The sequence below is a fragment of the Galleria mellonella genome, unplaced genomic scaffold (genome assembly GCF_026898425.1).
Source record: "Galleria mellonella isolate WM207_F2 unplaced genomic scaffold, CSIRO_AGI_GalMel_v1 utg312, whole genome shotgun sequence".
In the NCBI taxonomy this organism is placed as follows: domain Eukaryota; kingdom Metazoa; phylum Arthropoda; class Insecta; order Lepidoptera; family Pyralidae; genus Galleria; species Galleria mellonella.
The window spans coordinates 330626-347838 of record NW_026442074.1 but is presented as its reverse complement, the minus strand read 5'-3'; the positions used below and the strand labels follow the sequence as shown (position 1 = coordinate 347838).

Below are 17213 nucleotides of genomic sequence, written 5' to 3'. Positions count from 1 at the left end.
TATATAATTGATGGCGGTAAAATGTATCCTATGTTCTTCTCCATTCCAAATACTAAATATCAAGATGTAATAAACAAGCTTGCATACAAAACAACACAACAAACTTTCACATCGAGTAAGGGCGATGTATGCTAGTCCTAGTTTATAAGTGTTCAAACTAAATATTTCCATAGGTGCTTCTGACTTATCTCTGTGTTTCTATCACCAAGCAACCTACATACACTCTGGTTTATGGTTGAAAATCTTCACATTATCAAGATCAGTGAAACAGGCGAGACAGTTTTTGAATTATAGGCATAAAAAAAATATGTAAAAATGGAATTTTCATATGTTATTATGTGTTTCAGGATGGTCTCATAACAAATATGATTTGCTTATTAAACACAACACAACTGATCTGCTATAAAACGATTTACGATTATTTTCAGAAAAACTAATAGCCAGTGTAACCCTGGATCATTTAGGGATTCTAGTGACATCCTATACACCTGCAATAGATTAAAAAAAAAGATTTAAAAGTGCTCGTGAACAAGTCTATTTGAATTAAAATAATTTGAATTTGAAATTACATCAAAATTTGCAACGACATTTAGAAGTTATGGTAGAATAAAGAAATAGATACACAAATACAAGAATTACTCTGATTTTTTTGGGGCATTCGTTTAAAGATATTTAGCTCCGCCATTTATTTCATCAAATGCAACCTTGAGCTCTTCTGTTCTCAATTCTTAAAGTTCGCAGGACGTCACTGCGTGACGGATGCCCCTCAGCCCGGTAGGAATTTAAATTTGCGCGATTGAAAATTGATCACTCCCGCGGAACAATCATGCTTATTCTCTGAAAGTTGAGCTCGAATCTTTACGCAGGGAACTTGGAAACTTAATCTGATGTAAATGGATTGGTTGTTAACTTGCTCAGTTTTGGAGTATTGGTATTAAATATTAAAAATTCTATTATTTCAATTTCTATTGAATAGACATTATTCGTAGTTGAAATATGGAGATTTTAAAGTGATCATAAATTAGTCTTTAAATTATTATAGTGTGAAGTTACATTTTCGATTCAATTTGTGTCCTACGATTATTTCCATTTATTTGTATTTAGAATTTAAATTTTTTAATTCCTTTCCATTCGTCCAGTTTTTATTTTCATCAATAACACCTAATTTTTGATTCAACAAAATCTAGTACATCCTTTAAGTTGATCTTGTCTCCAGTTCGAGTCCTTTAGTTACATTAACTTTGCGTATATTGAGTTTGCAAAATTCAACACGTATTCAAAAAATATATTTATATTGATATTATGATATCAGCCGTTAAATGCCCACCACAGAACATAGCAACATTGCTTCTTTTAAAACACCAATTCTGCTGAGCGTGGCAATTACTGGCAAAACCCTCCTTATGGGGGAGGCCCAAAATATATACATATTCAAAACAATATTAATATATCTTCAAGAAATATAACCAAAATCGAAACTACTCAAGCACTTGTTGCTTATAACTAGTCACAAATATAGTTCAAAATAAAACCAAACGTAGACCAGAAGGTAATACAAATAGATATAAATGACTTAAGCATGAAACGTAGATATTGGCTCCTTTACCGGTATCTCAATTTTACAATAACACTAAAGTGATGTGTCATCCCGTCATAAGGGTATCAATAGGTTTCATTAACGACCATCTCACTATTGCAAACGAAATGTACCTATAGGTAAGGGTGAAACCACATTAGGTTGCTTAGTTGCATGCGCGCGCATCCAAATGGACCTCGTGTAGACGAGGCAAGCGGCAGTGTCCGCGAGCCGTCCGGCCGCGCCGCACTATTCTATCTCACTAACGAGCGACAACCCTACAGATTCGACTTTCCTACGTGAATATTGTTCAAGTGAAAAAGTAAAAAAACTTTGTGACTTTAAATAGTGGGTTTTTTCTTTAAATTTAAAAACGAATCTCGGTGTTATTGGTTTATTCGGTTAAGAGAAAATATTAGATTTAATTATAGTTGTATATATTGAATTAAGTGACATAAAATATCGAAAATTCTAAGATAATTTCCGTTGATCTTACAGTTTTAACACTTAAATTTTTTATTGTAAAGTGTACATATATAAAATAGTTGTTAAATATTTAATTTTATATGTATAAAAAAGGGACATACGTATAAGTTAAGTTCGGATAATATGCTAGTGTTGTGACGTACATTGCAATAGTGACTAATGACTTTGAAAAACTCGCGGGAGATCTTTTTCCCCGGATTTGGATCAACGCTGGCTCTCGGCCAGGTCGTGTGCAAGCGAAATTAACTCTTATGTAAGTGGAATATTGAATAAATTTATATATGGGCTATAATCACCCCCATTTATTACAGGGCGATGACATTATGAATGTTTGATGGCTTTCCCGTCAAAGTACGTATTTCCTCGAACTGGGCTCATATCTGTCTTTGTAATGATTAGCCGAACATTTTTCATGATATTGTTTTCATATCCTACTAATATGATAAATTCAATTGGGGGAAAGGGATTGTTAGTAATGGAGACTGAGAATGCCATTGCTAGCAATATACCCAACCAGGTCGACCTCCACGCGGTTCCCCCCGGAAACTATCATGGTTAATTCCTGATGAATTCATAATGATGGGCTAACTGGCCTGTTTTCATTCTAATCTATCACCCTTCACTGGTGCTCCGCCAGCGTATCCCATTAGCGCAGGCGGGGTTACCATACCATTTTCACCCATCAAAATATGATAAATTGTAACTGGATTATGTCTGCACATGGGATATCATCATCATCATCATCATATCAGCCTTTAACTATCCACTACTAAATATAAGTCTACCCCTTGGAAGGTTTTGGGAATAGTTGCCGCACTTGGCAGACGGATTGACAATCGCAGTTAGACTTTGGAGATGTAAGAGGGACGCTGCTGTTCATCCTTCGCCTTCCCTCAGTCGCCTCTTACAACACCCACGAGAAAGGAAGGGGTGGCCTATTCTATCACGGCACATGGGATATATTTAAGAAAAAAAATTAATGAGAGATCTTAATAAGACCAATAGAGGTCGAGACAATAATTTTTAGAAATTTTGTCAGTATATTTGTTCAAGCTTTGCATAAAAACTGCTAGACCAAATTAGGTGCAAATTTCATAGTTGTATTCCTAAAAGTTTAATTTAAAATCTGATATATGCTTTATCTTAATATCACATTTGGAAATAATATATTTTATCGCTTTTCCTACTTGTAAAATATGCGTATATTTTACAAGTATGAAGTAGCGAGCGAAAAAATAGTATAAATATAATACTTAAATTAAAGTACGATTTATATAGTACGAATGAAATAGCTACATATTATTAAAAAAAAATACGTAATTATTAAATAATTGGCGCTGAAACTTAATTCAAAATGTACATATAAACATATTTGAAACTTTAACTGTATAATTTTGGAGGTAAATGGATAAAAAACGATAGTCGCTCTGTGTTTATGGCTAAATTAAAATGTTGATGTACCTCGCCATTGCATTATATTTATTTATAATTTAAAATAATTTCAATACAATTCCCATTATTTATATTATGTTATTATTCATATTGTTAATATTTTTACTTGTATAATGACATTTAATAATTTAATTCCATTTTAATGTTTGTCAAACACAAGGCGTGCTGTGGTTGCCTATAAATATAAGAACAGTAAGATCTAATCTACCAGTGTATTGTACTAAAATGTTTAGCTGTATCTTATGTTGGTAATCCTATAAATAAATAAATAAATAAATAAAAACGAGAAAATTATGAAACGAGTACTAAATAACGAGGTAAAATCCACGAATAGTGTGAGTAAAAATGAACAAATAAAAAATAAATTATTTATTAGCGTAAAGTTTTATTCTGTCGACGTAGTAATTTCTTTACGATTGTATTTATACGTATTATCTATTTGTATGATGTTTATTTATTTGTACGTAAGTAGACGCATTACAAAGTGAAAGATTGCATATACAGGGCATACATTAATGAACGAATGAATGATGTATTTGTGCAATATCACAATGCTGTGATAATTTATTACTAGTTGACTAGTTCATTGGTATGTAGTTATATAGGTGCAAGCGAAGCAAGAGATAGCAGAAACAGGTGATGATATTAATGATTGAATGAATAAATGAATTATTTATTAGTGAAATATAATAATAATGAGATAATTACTAGAACATAGTGTTCCTGCACGTTACGAAGTAACAGCATACGCCGGTGAATGAATTAATAATGGAATGAAATTAATAATTCATTTGAAATATATTTTGTCACTTTTTTATGCAATTTAGAATGGCAAACAAGCTGACGGCCCACCTGATGGTAAATAATAACCGTCGCCTATAGATATGAGCAGTAGTATGGACATAACAGAGTATACTGTTCCACCCATGATACCCCCCATGTGTTGCCATTCCTAAGGACTCAAGTGTTATTTCTCTGTACTCTGTGAATTCACTGCCATATCCCAGCTTTTAAACTTAAACACGTCCATGCAGACACAACTGCTTCACAGTTGAAACACGTTTGGGACAGAGGTGCCCAAGTAAACGACTTTTGTACAAAGTCTCCCTCTGGTAAATATAAATTACTACGACAAATTGATCACTACTTAGGTTATTTATTTACATAGGTATATAGAAGTTGCCGTGTGATCCCGGCATAGATTAGGCCCTTCCTTTCTCACGTGTGTCTTAAGAGGCGACTATGGAAGGGCGAGGGATGGGCAGCAGCGATTCTCTTAAAACATCTCCAAAGTCTAATTGCGGTAGCCAATACGCCTGCCAAGCGTAACAGTTACTGGAAAAACCCACTAAGGGGAGGCTTATGCCCAACAGTGGACAGTTGAAGGCTGAAGATATAGAAGTAGTTAGGACGAGCAATACCGGAGATATCACCATCCGTTATAAAACCTTATGAAATGGAGATCTTATAGTCACAGTATCCATTTCATTGCAAAATGCTATTTGCCAAACTGCAACTCAGTATGCAAGCAAGCTGCTTGCCAACTGAAATAGGGGAGAAAGACGTACCTACACATACAAATGACTTTGCTAACTCTCTGTGCGCTCGCGCGCCATCTGCATTTCAGAACAATTTTATACCTATCATAAATTTAAATATAAAAAATGATTAGAAGACTGTCATCATTGTGTTCTCTTTTATTTGATATCTATATGTTGTATTTAACATATGTATATGTATATATATTCTTATTTATGTAGGTTTATATTCATATATACTATGTATTAATATTGTATCTTTCAAATATATATATAAATTTTATATCATAATTTGGAAATAGGACAACTAATTAAATAGACTTCTAAACGTCATATCAAGACAAAACGTATAGTTGATTTTAAGTCCAACATTGGTCAACATTCAGGAATATAATAAAGAATATGCTTACAAATATGTGCACAAATTTTATTGGGCGATAGAATGAAACAATCATGTAGAAAGAGAGACAGACAAAAAAAAATATTTCCTCTATTGCTCCTATTCCCTTCATATCAATTTCTCTTAATACAAATGTCATCAAATTATATTTTATTATATTTACGTAGAGTTAAATCTCACACTCATTCAATTAGATTGCTTTAACGACGGTCCTGAGCCACCTGCATCCACTGACTAACTGTAATGCATTCAAATTCGTCACTCCATCATTTGCTATTCAAAAATCTTTCTTACCTATCGGCTGTCGATTCTTCGAGCTATGTGACCAGTCCATTGCCATTTCAGCTTACTTATCCTTCAGGCTATATCGGTCAATTTGGTTCTTCTACATCCATTAACTACCATCACAGAATTACGATTAACAAAATTAACATTTTCAAGTACCAGTGATTTTTTTTTATACAACTCAGAATGGCATACAAGCTGACGGCCCACCTGATGGAAAGTGGTAACCGTCGCCTATAGACATGAGCAGTACCATGGACATAACAGAGAACACTGTTTCGCCCATGATACCCGCCATGAGTTGCCATTCCTGAGGACTCAGGTGTTATTCCTCTGTACCCTGTAAATTCACGCCATATCGCAACCTTCAAACCGAAACACAGCCATGCAAACACAACTGCTTCACGGTAGAAACACGAATGGGACAGAGAAAACATATTACAATATCATATACTCTCTTTCCAATAAATAATTATTTTTACACTTTATTTAATTAAACATTATTTCTGTCTGGTTTCTGATATACAATACTTCGTCTTCAACGTATTAAAATTTAAACGGCCATATGAAGCGTGTAATCTCTAATTGGCCAGAAACATATTACATTTTCAATAATATTCCGAGCCTCTTCATAAACCTTATCGTACGAATATTTCTGTTTGTTTTTCTAAAGTCAACAACGTTCCTCAAAGGGTGGGTTTAATTATGTTTGTAATAGTTATCCGTCGAATATTGAACGATTTACGCTGGATACCAACCGTAATTCTGGATGACTGAAGGGAGGGCCAAATGGTAACTAAATTATAGGTTAACAGGTGTAATTATTTAATCACATGGAAGTCATTTTATCGCAATAACTTAGCAGGATTAAGTATATGATTAAGTTACATACATACATACATATCTGTCACCGCCTGTCTCCCATTAGGGTAGGCAGAAACAATGGAACGCCAAATGCTTCGATTCAAACAGACCTCTTTCGCTTGATGATTCAGTTACATCGCCAAATGTAATTATGTATTTATACATTATTATTATGCTTTAAAAAAAATTATGCGACATTAATTCTAAAAAAAACATGTTAAAAAAATAAATTAAAATTGTTAGATAAGTTTAAATTCAATTATTATGATTATAATGATTTAATTGAAATCGGAATTGTATGACTACAAATAAATCTTGGTCTGCAGGATTTTAGTTTTCATAAAAATTCGAAAAATAATCTTCACCTTTTTGAAGTCGCTTCGCTTATCAAATAAATACCCATCTTGGAGATGCTTAGTTATTTTTTCATTTAATCTAAATTAAATAAACTGATAAACTGTGTACGGTCGAACGCAAAAAGTTCGCTTTTAATAGAAATCTGTAAGTATCACCCGTTAACTGTCCACTGCTAAATATAGACCTCCCCTTTTTTTTATACCACTGAGGTGGCAAACAAGCATACGGCCCACCTGATGGTAAGTAGTTACCGTAGCCTATGAACACCTGCAATACCAGAGGTATTACGCGTGCGTTGCCGACCCTGAAGAAACCTCTTTACCCCCCTTTTGAAGAACCCCATGCTGTTGTCTCTTGGGAAAACCTCGTCAGGGAGCTCATTCCACAACCTGAGTGTTCGTGGGAGGAAACATCTCTGAAACCGCGCAGTACGCGACCATTGAGGCTTTAGGACATGAGGATGAACTCCCTGTCGATGGCGAGCCGTACGATGATAGAAAGTGGCTGTGGGCATCATATTGAACTATTCCTCTGAGCACAATCCATTGTACAGGCGGTAGAACACGCAGAGTGAAGCAAAATCTCTCCTAAGACTTAAGGGTTCGATACCGCTTGTGAGCCTGGGATCATCGACAACTCTCAAAGTCCCCTTACTAGGAGGTTTAGAACTGCATTTAGGCTTTGGATATATTTTAAGAGGCACGCTGCTGCCCATGTCTGAACTATTAAGTTCCTTTACTTCGTAAACTTTTGACAGCAAAATTCACAGTAAAACATTAAATTAATCATCGCTGTATCTTAATGCACCTTCGTAATACAAAGAGCTTTAAGACATTTTCAATTTAAATCACCTATTCATGCTCCCTGGTGAGGCAGCGCGGAAAATTGACTGTAGCCTATCGCATCAATAAATCTAACTTCACTGTCCTGCTGACGAATGACATTTTATCGAGGAAACCTCCCTGGGAAAAAGGTCTTAAAAACAGATTTAATTGCATTTAGAGTTTTATTTTTTACTAGCGGCCCGTTCCGGCTTCGCAATGGTGGACATTTTAAAAAGTGGCCATTAAGGCTGCACACGCGACGGAAGCTTAAAAATGGAGTTTCCGTTTTCCCAATATTTCCCTTCATTGCTCTGCTCCTATTGATCGTAGCGTGATGAATAGTATACTATAACCTACTCAGGAGTATGAAGAATAATTGTAGCAAGTTTCGTTAAAATCCGTCGAGTACTTTTTGTTTCTATAACGAACATACAGACAGACAGACACAAAAATTTTACTGATTACATTTTTGGCATCAGTATCGATCACTAATTTCCCCTTGATAGTTATTTTGGAAACATATTTCATGTACAGAATTGACCTCTTATTATAAATATAAATTAGGTCTCATTGTACATTTAACATTTGAAACGTTTATTTTGCTCAGTAAAAAAGAGCTAATTCATTTTTAATAAAGTTTAGATAAACGACTAGGCGTTTTATAGACGTCATCATAATCATCATCATCATCATCATCATATCAGCTGTTATCTGTCCACTGCTAAATGTAAACAAATCCAAAGCCCCCTTTAAGGTTGTCACTCCATCGAGTGGAGGATCGGCTTATATTGCGTTCGCTCGTACGGAGTCGCCATTTAAGAACTTTTATATCCTATCGGTTAGTAGACATTATTATCTCAGCCATTATCCGTCCACTGCTGAACATAGGCCTCCCCATAGACTGCCAAGGAACGTTTTTGAGCCACCTGCATCCACTGACTCTCTGCATGCATTTTAGGTCGTCACTCCATCTAGTAGGGATTGCTATTTTTATACAACATAGAATGACAAACAAGCTGACGGCCCACCTGATGGAAAGTGGTAACCGTCGCCTATAGACAGGAGCAGTACCATGGACAGAGTATACTGTTTCGCCCATGATATCACCTATGCGTTGCCATTCCTGAGGACTCAGGTCTTATTCCTCTGTACCCAGTAAATTCACACCATATCCCACCCTTCACACCGAAACACAGCCATGCAAACACAACTGCTTTACCGTTGAAACACGAATAGGACAGAGGTACCCAAGTAAATGACTTTTGTACAAAGTCTCCTACACTACGTTTACCCGTACGGGGTCGGCATTCGAGAATCTATTTTCCCCATGGAATATCGGTTCTCGAGTTATGTCACCCATTGCCATTTCAACTTGCTCATCCTTTATTGCTTAATAGACATGGACTAAAAATAATAAATATTGAAATTTTAAATTTAGAATCGTATTCCTTCTTCTCCACAATCAGAATCTTGGTTCGTAAAGAGGATAACGTTAACTACAAAAAATTAATAAGGGACCAATACGAGAGTAAATCTTATCAATCGAAAAAGACTTATCAAAATTGGTTCAGAATTGCCGATGTAATCGCGTAATGGCTACAAAATAAATGGAAAACAACTGAGAGCGTCCTCTTAGAAGTCAACTAATAAACTAGAAGTATATACCACTAAATTTGTTATACGGATGAGTTAGTTTTGTAGTTCTGTATTGATTCACACGGGCAAAACCGAGAAGTATAACTAGATGCAATGTAACATTATTATTATAATAAAGCGAAAGAGTTTGTTTATTTGCACGTACTAATCTTTGAAACCACTATATGAATGTAAAAAAACATTTTTGTTTTTGATAGCTTATTCCTTGGGGAAGGTAATAAGCTTCAACACGACACGATTACAGGCAAAGCTGCGGTATATAGCTAATATTTCATATCAGTTCGCAAATGAAAGCGAATTTCCCTCAACAATAATTCAGTTGTTTCCCATGTTACCTTAACGTATGTTGTTTTCTTGCCACATAGAAAAAGTCTGACAAAAACGCTGATTTGTTCGCAACACCGTCTTTTGCCTATCTTGATTTATGGCTGTACTAGAGTAGAAATAGATTGTTTGGAGCCATCCGTCTAGTTATCTAATACATCTTTATTTATTACTAGCCATCTGGCCTGGCTTTGCACGTTTAGTTAGAAATTTTGGAAATAATATGTAGTCTAGTAACTTAGCGAGCGAGTTGTGAGTACGCTGATAATGTAGCATTTTACAGGTGAAATAATTTTTAAAATCGGTTGAGTAGCTTTTGAGTTTCGGGTATTTGGCAGAGAGGACTGAGTAACAGAAGTATTTATTCTAATATACTCGTACATACTTTGCTTTATTCATTTTCACATCTCTTGTAAGCACGTCGGCTTTTTTTTAATCGGTGATAATGGAATGGTATCCCCACCCGCGCTATCGGTATACACCGGCGGGGCACCAGTGAAAAATGATAGATGAGGATGAAGCAGGTCAGTTAGCCCATCGTGACGAATTTAACAAGAATTGTTTACGATGGTTTCCAGGGGGAACCACGTGGAGGTCGACCTAATAGGGCATATTGCTAGCAATGGGGCTGTCAAACTCCATTGCTAACAATCCCTTTTTCCCCTAGCACGTCGGCTTAGGCCATGTTTGACACCTTCTTTGGACGAAACACAATTTATGTAATGATAATTTTAAATTTGAAAAAATTGAGAAGAGGCCGCAAGAAACTCGACAGTTACTCTTTTAAATCTCTGTCAACGTTATAGGTATCTATTTAAATGTACTGCGTCTAAAATAACATGGTCGTTAAAAGCTCGTGCATGATCAACTAACACAATGCACATTTGTTATTCATATAGTCTTTTAGTGTACAAGTAGGCTTTGTTCGATAAGTGTTTTTTTAATAGTTTTAAAATTATTAAAAGTTAGATAGACAGCAGTGCCTCTGCTAAAACATTTCCAAAGCCTAACTGCGGTTGTCAATCCGCCTGCCGAGCATAACAACTATTGGCAAAACCTTGCCGGGAAGCTTATGTTCAGCAGTGGACAGTCAAAAGCTATGGTAATAATGTACTGCTGGCTCCAACTTACGAAACAGGATTATTTTTATATCGACAAAATGCTTTATCGTCGAAATATGGAACCCATACGAAGCCAAATTGGGCCACAAAGCACTGTAAGTAATACATTACACTGTGTGAACATATTTCATTCTCAAATACAAAAGCTGTAGCGGGCATAATAGCTAGTATTAAATAGGATTATAAATTTAATATAATATCAAAATTTAATTTATGTGTGACAAGAGGGGTATGCTCTTCGGTGTTGCCACCCCGTGACGTCTGAACGTCCCTCCCTCCAAAAGTCACCTTAGAGGTACTTGTCTGGACTTTTTGCGGTGACCCACAGTCGATAGAAGGTAAATAATTTTAACTAGACTCAAAGGTGTATTGATGTCTTTTGCGTAGTCACGTTTCGTTTTCGCTTCAATTTTTAATTTACCTTCACTAGATACGTAGCACTTTTGATTTTTTGATAGCATGTATTTTATTCTATTCTAATGTCGTAAACTCACGTAGTTTACATAAATAAATTTGTAAAGTCGCTCCGATAAATAATTACAAAATTTTAAAAGCAATTAATTTAAATTAATCTAAATCTTAGGTTTAAAGTGGTTGGTCGCTAAACAAACTTATACAAGAAATACTAGATGGCGCTGGTGTCGACACTTATGGTTTTTGATTATTTTATAACTAAAAATAATTAGAAGTAAAATTTCAAAATTTAGCGAATGGTGAACGTATGAATGTGAAGTGACAGATAATACGCGATCTATAAATGAATGAATTATACAAATACAAATAGCTTTATTTTGTTTAAAAAAATGGTATAAAAGATGGTATATAATATTTAAATATTGTTCACATTTTTCACCAGAATCTGGCGTACAAAATATAATCCACACTATTGAAATGTTTCTTGCTAGTATGTGATTTTTTATAAAGTTATACAGTAGAAGAGAATAAAGACAAACATTATAACAAATTATTAATATATCGATAAAAAATAATAAAACCACTTGCCTTTTTCGAAATTTTGTCCCAAAAATGTCACTGTAAGATGTTTGTAGTAAAGCCATTATTATTTTCTAGCTTTAACACGCGAATTTTCCAAATAGTTTTATCACTGACGGATTTATGAGGCAACAAACATAAAAAAATACAAACAAATTACAAACTTTCATCCTATTTTTTTTTTTGATCGATTGAAAATGTTCGAAGATACATTAGTCTTTCCAGTTATTAAGACCATAGAATTAAGGCCACAGAATCAAATAGAAACAAGAAGGAGGTCTTGTAATGTTTTAGTAATTAGTTCGGCGAGACCTCTACAGACTAAACGAGCGTTCGAGATTAGTCAAGTTGGGCGACTCAGCGGACAACTCCGCTAAGTAAACAAACTCCGCTTGTATGTTCGTGGAACTAATTACTGACGTATTCATAGATGTCACTACTGTACACGTGAAGGTTATTGAACTGTTATGTAGACTATTATATTTATATTATGTTACATATATTGTTTGTATGGTTGAGTACGTGAAGCAGTTGTGTTTGCATGGCTGTGTTTCAGTTTGAAGGGTGTGAATATAGCAGTGAATTTACAGGGTACAGAGGAATAACACCTTAGGAATGGCAACGCATGGGAGTATCTTGGACGAAACAGTATACTCTGTTATGTCCATGGTACTGCTCATGTCTATAGGCGACGGTTACCACTTTCCATCAGGTGGGCCGTCAGATTTTTTGCCTCTCTAAGTTGCATAATAAAAAAACTATTGGACTAGAATCAGTATATAAAATACTGACATTTTACATGTTTGCCTGCAGTTGCCACTCAAGAATCATTCTTTCCCATCGGCTGTCGGTTTTCTGAGCTATGTGACCAACTCATTGCCACTTCAGCTTGCTTATCTTTTGGGCTTTGTCGATCACTTTTAGTTAATTAATAATAATAATAATCAATAATAATAATAGACGAGGGTTTGCATAGAGAGGTCATAGAATACGACAAAGGATTCACCCCTCTTTCTCTGGCTAAAGAGGACTGGCGAAAACCCGAAGTTTTGGGTACCTCTCAGCGGGAGGCCGTATGGAAAGAGAAGGAGTTGCACGGAAGGTTCTTCAAAGCCCTTCACGGGCCGTACGTAAACACGAAGACCTCCGTGCACTGGCTACAGTTCGGTGATCTCTTCGGAGAGACCGAGGGTTTTGTCTGTGCAATACAGGATCAGGTGGTTAAGACGAACAATTACCGAAAGCACATTCTGAAGGATGGCACTGAGGACATCTGTCGGGCATGTCGCCATCCCGGAGAGTCACTCAGACATGTGCTTTCGGGTTGTTCAGCTCTTGCCAACACTGAGTACTTGCACAGACACAACCAGGTAGCCAAAATACTCCATCAAGAGCTAGCTCTGAAGTACGGCCTCGCGAATGAGAGGTTGCCGTACTATAAGTACGAGCCCCAGCCGGTCCTCGAAAGCGACAGCGTAAGGCTCTACTGGGACCGATCCATCATCACGGACAGAACCGTTCTTGCGAACAAACCTGATATCGTGGTGATGGATCGGGCACTCTCGAGGGTGTTTTTGGTGGATGTCACCATACCGCATGACGAGAACCTCGTGAAAGCCGAAACCGAGAAGAAGAGAAAATATCTCGACCTGGCTCACGAGGTGACCGAAATGTGGGGGGTGACATCTACCGAAATCATCCCAATCGTTATGTCGGTGAACGGTCTTATCCCAACCAGTCTGGAACAACATCTCAGACGGTTGGGATTCCGAGGCGGCTCACTCCCGGGAAAGATGCAGAAAGCGGTGCTCTTAGATTCTGCCCGCATTGTACGCCGGTTTCTCTCCCTGGGGCCCTGAACCCCGGCCGACTGTGCTTCTGCCGGGGGTTAGTTGCCATCTCCTCTCCTTAAGAGGGGAGATGAGAATTTTAGTGAAATTTAAAAAATAATAATCATTTAGAGTAAATCTGATTTGAAACCTCACAATATTACGGTCCAGAAGAAAATCTTGTCGACTCAATATGCTCTCTTGTGTCTACAGACGGCCGGTCGTCGAGTAAACGGTTATGACCCATTGTGGAGACCGCTACCATCCGCTACACAAATGGGCCCCGTACACGATAGCCCAGATATTGTGACTTTTGTCATAACATTACAATGCCAACTTTTCACTGGTCTGTTGCAACGAGCGCTAAATAAAGAATGCTTTATTGTGAAGTTTAAATAACAATAAATACACTCACGGTCGTAATCAGTTGTGGGGTTGTCAGAGGTCTGTGGACCGTTGCCTTTATGGTGAACGCAACACTCGGCACGCTAGACGATTTACCATGAAATGAAATTCCGAATTTTCGGACTCAATTTTTTCTGTTTTTGTTCATGCCGAAGTTAAATTTTGTTCATCATAAATCCTACCATAAAAGTCTAAAAGAATTTTTAATATTTTTGAACGGTATGTATTATGTACTTTTAGCATCAAATTTGCGTTTTGTTCGACCCCGGAATTTCGGAAAATATTTCATGATTGGCCATCTAATTATAATTATATACACGTATTTAGAGTTTTTTTTTCGAGTTATTTGCATCTGTTATACAAATAACTCTAAAAAAAACGCTATGCTAACGGGACACCAGTAAGGGTTGATATGTGAGGAAGAAAGCTGATCAGTTAACCTATCTGGACGAGTTCGACAAGATTTAACCACGACGGTTGCAAGGGATACCATCTTGGGTGTCGACCTGATAACTTTTTTGATCAGTAGGATAAAAAAAGTCATTGGCTTAGCACAAACAATCCTTTTTTCCCTGAGATATCAGAATTAATATAGCGAATTAGTATAGCGAATTTACAGGGTACAAAGAAAGAATCTGAGTCCTCAGAAATGGCAACGTATGGGGGGTATCATGGGCGAAACAGTATACTTTATTATGTCCGAGGTACTGCTCATGTCTATAGGCGACGATTACCACTTTCCATCAGGCGGGCCGTCAGCTTGTTTGCCGTTCTAAGTTGTATAAAAAAAAAGCAACACAACCTTAAAAAAAAGAGCGTATTCCTTTATAGGGGGCCGGCAGCATACCTGCAATGCCGTTGGTGTTGTGGGTGATCATGGGCGGTGGTAGTCACTTACCATCAGGTGAGCCGCATGCTCGTTTGCCCCCTGTGTTGTAAAAAAAGTGTATTATATCATGTTCATGTTACCATTTCCCATCAAGTGGCCTGTCAGACTGTTTGCCGTTTTAAGTCAATATCGACAAAATATGTTTACGCTATAAGAAATATCAACTTTATCATTATAAAATATATTTCAGTATTCCTGTTTTAAATGGTACTGCAGATATTTTCTCGTGTAGTATGGAAAAGCAAGATTATTTTTTTTAGCTTTTTTTTTAATCTGTTTCATTTGGCTACGGCTTTGCTGCTTCTGTGAAATATTCTATAAATACACATGCATATAAATATACCAGAAGGAGGCTTTGTACAAAAGTCGATTGCTTGGATACCTCTGTCCCATTCGTGTTTCAACTATGAAGCAGCTGTATTTGCATGGCTGTGTTTTGGTTTGAAGGGTGGGATGTGGCGTGAATTTACTGGGTACAGAGGAATAACACCTGAGTCCTCAGGAATGGCAACGCATGGGGGGTACCATGGGCGATATCTATAGGCGACGGTTACCACTTTCCATTAGGTGGACCGTCAGCTTGTTTGTCATTCTAAGTTGTATAAAAAAATATATAAATATATATTTAGATAGATGTGATATACGAAGTATTGTGTTTTACTCCCATATTTGCGCCGCGAAACTAAAAATATAGTCTTATTCATTTATTTATTTATTTAAACTTTAATGCACACTAAAATTCTATGTACATTTGGCGGACTTAACACCGGATGGTGGTATTCTTTTCATTTAACTGTTTCCTCTTGTCGGTGCAACTAATTCATGCATCTTCCTCCAGCCAGTTCTATCCCAGGCAATATCCTTGACCTCCCTATACGACGTGACACCTAGTGTTTCTTTTATCTGTCCCATATAGTAATTTCTCGATCTACTCCTTCCTCTTGTGCCTTCTTGTTTTCCTTCTACTATGCTCTTTAAAAATCGTCATGTCGTATAAGGTGGCCCGGCATTTTGCCTCTTCTATCCTCTATTGTTTATATTAATGTTCGTGTCTCATTCACCCTTTTCAGGACTTCCTCATTCGTTAGTATTTAAAAGATTTTTTTTTAAGATATGGTATAAACAATAAAATTTCTGTTTTTTAACGTTTTTAAATACATATATATATGTATATGTTATTTTTTATTTAAAATGAAAAGGTAAACAAGCTAATGAAGCGCTTGATGAAAGCAAGCAATATTCTGTGACGCCCATGTCATATCCCATCTCCAATTTACATGTTGATGTATTTATTACAAAAAAAAATGGCTGATACAAAAGGTGGACTTAATGCTATATAGCATTCTCTCGTAGTCAACCTTTGGCAAAACAGAAATTTAATTATGCGTTGACAAAATTGAAAATTGTAGATAAACAAATACATATACTGTTATATCGTCATTAGGCCTTTGCTTTTTTTTTTAAAAAATAATCATTTGCTGTAGAAAATATTTAATTGTGAAATAATACTACTGCAAAAAATAAAACAATTTTTTTTTATACAACTTAGAATGTCAAACAAGCCGACGGCCCACCTGATGGAAAGTGGTAACCGTCGCCTATAGACCTAAACAGTACCATGGACATAACAGAGTATATTGTTTCGCCCATGTTACGCCCCAAGCGTTGCCATTCCTGAGGACTCAGGTGTTAATCCTCTGTACCCAGTAAATTCACGCCATATCCCACCCTTGAAACTGAAACACAGCCATGCAAACACAACTGCTTCACGGTTGAAACAGGAATGGGGCAGAGGTACACAAGCAATCGACTTTTGTACAAAGTCTCCCTCTGGTAAATGTACCAATTAAGTCTAGAAGGCATAATTCTAATCTATTTGTCCCACTATTGTCATCGAATTATAGACAAAATTCGTTCCTTTGGCGAGCTAGCAACAACTTTAATACTCTTTCTAGAAATCTTAATAGACATCAATTTTCGAAAAACATAATATCAGTGAGAGATCAACTGCGTAGGCAATTTTTTATTCATAGTCAGTTTGAATAGCTATTGTATGGACAAGATGGCCATATTTTAATCAAATACTTGTAATTAATTTTCACTTTGTATTTTATTTATCATTTTTTTTTCGTTCTTGTTTGTTCATTTGGAAACCTATTATTATTAAGGCTTATTTTGTGATCGTAAACTATATTTTTTTGCTCTAGTGCAGCC

The 17213-nt window shown here is 36.2% G+C and overlaps 1 protein-coding gene across 1 annotated transcript in view; it reads left to right on the top strand.

The window, feature by feature from the left end:
* Nucleotides 1–1805: 1805 nt before the first annotated feature.
* LOC113516340 (TWiK family of potassium channels protein 7-like) overlaps nucleotides 1806–17213 on the top strand; it is a 127303-nt gene continuing 111895 nt past the window's right edge. Inside the window, exon 1 of the mRNA XM_026900759.3 lies at nucleotides 1806–2315. The gene's annotated coding sequence lies outside the window, so the exon portion shown is untranslated. The remainder of the gene's footprint in view (nucleotides 2316–17213) is intronic.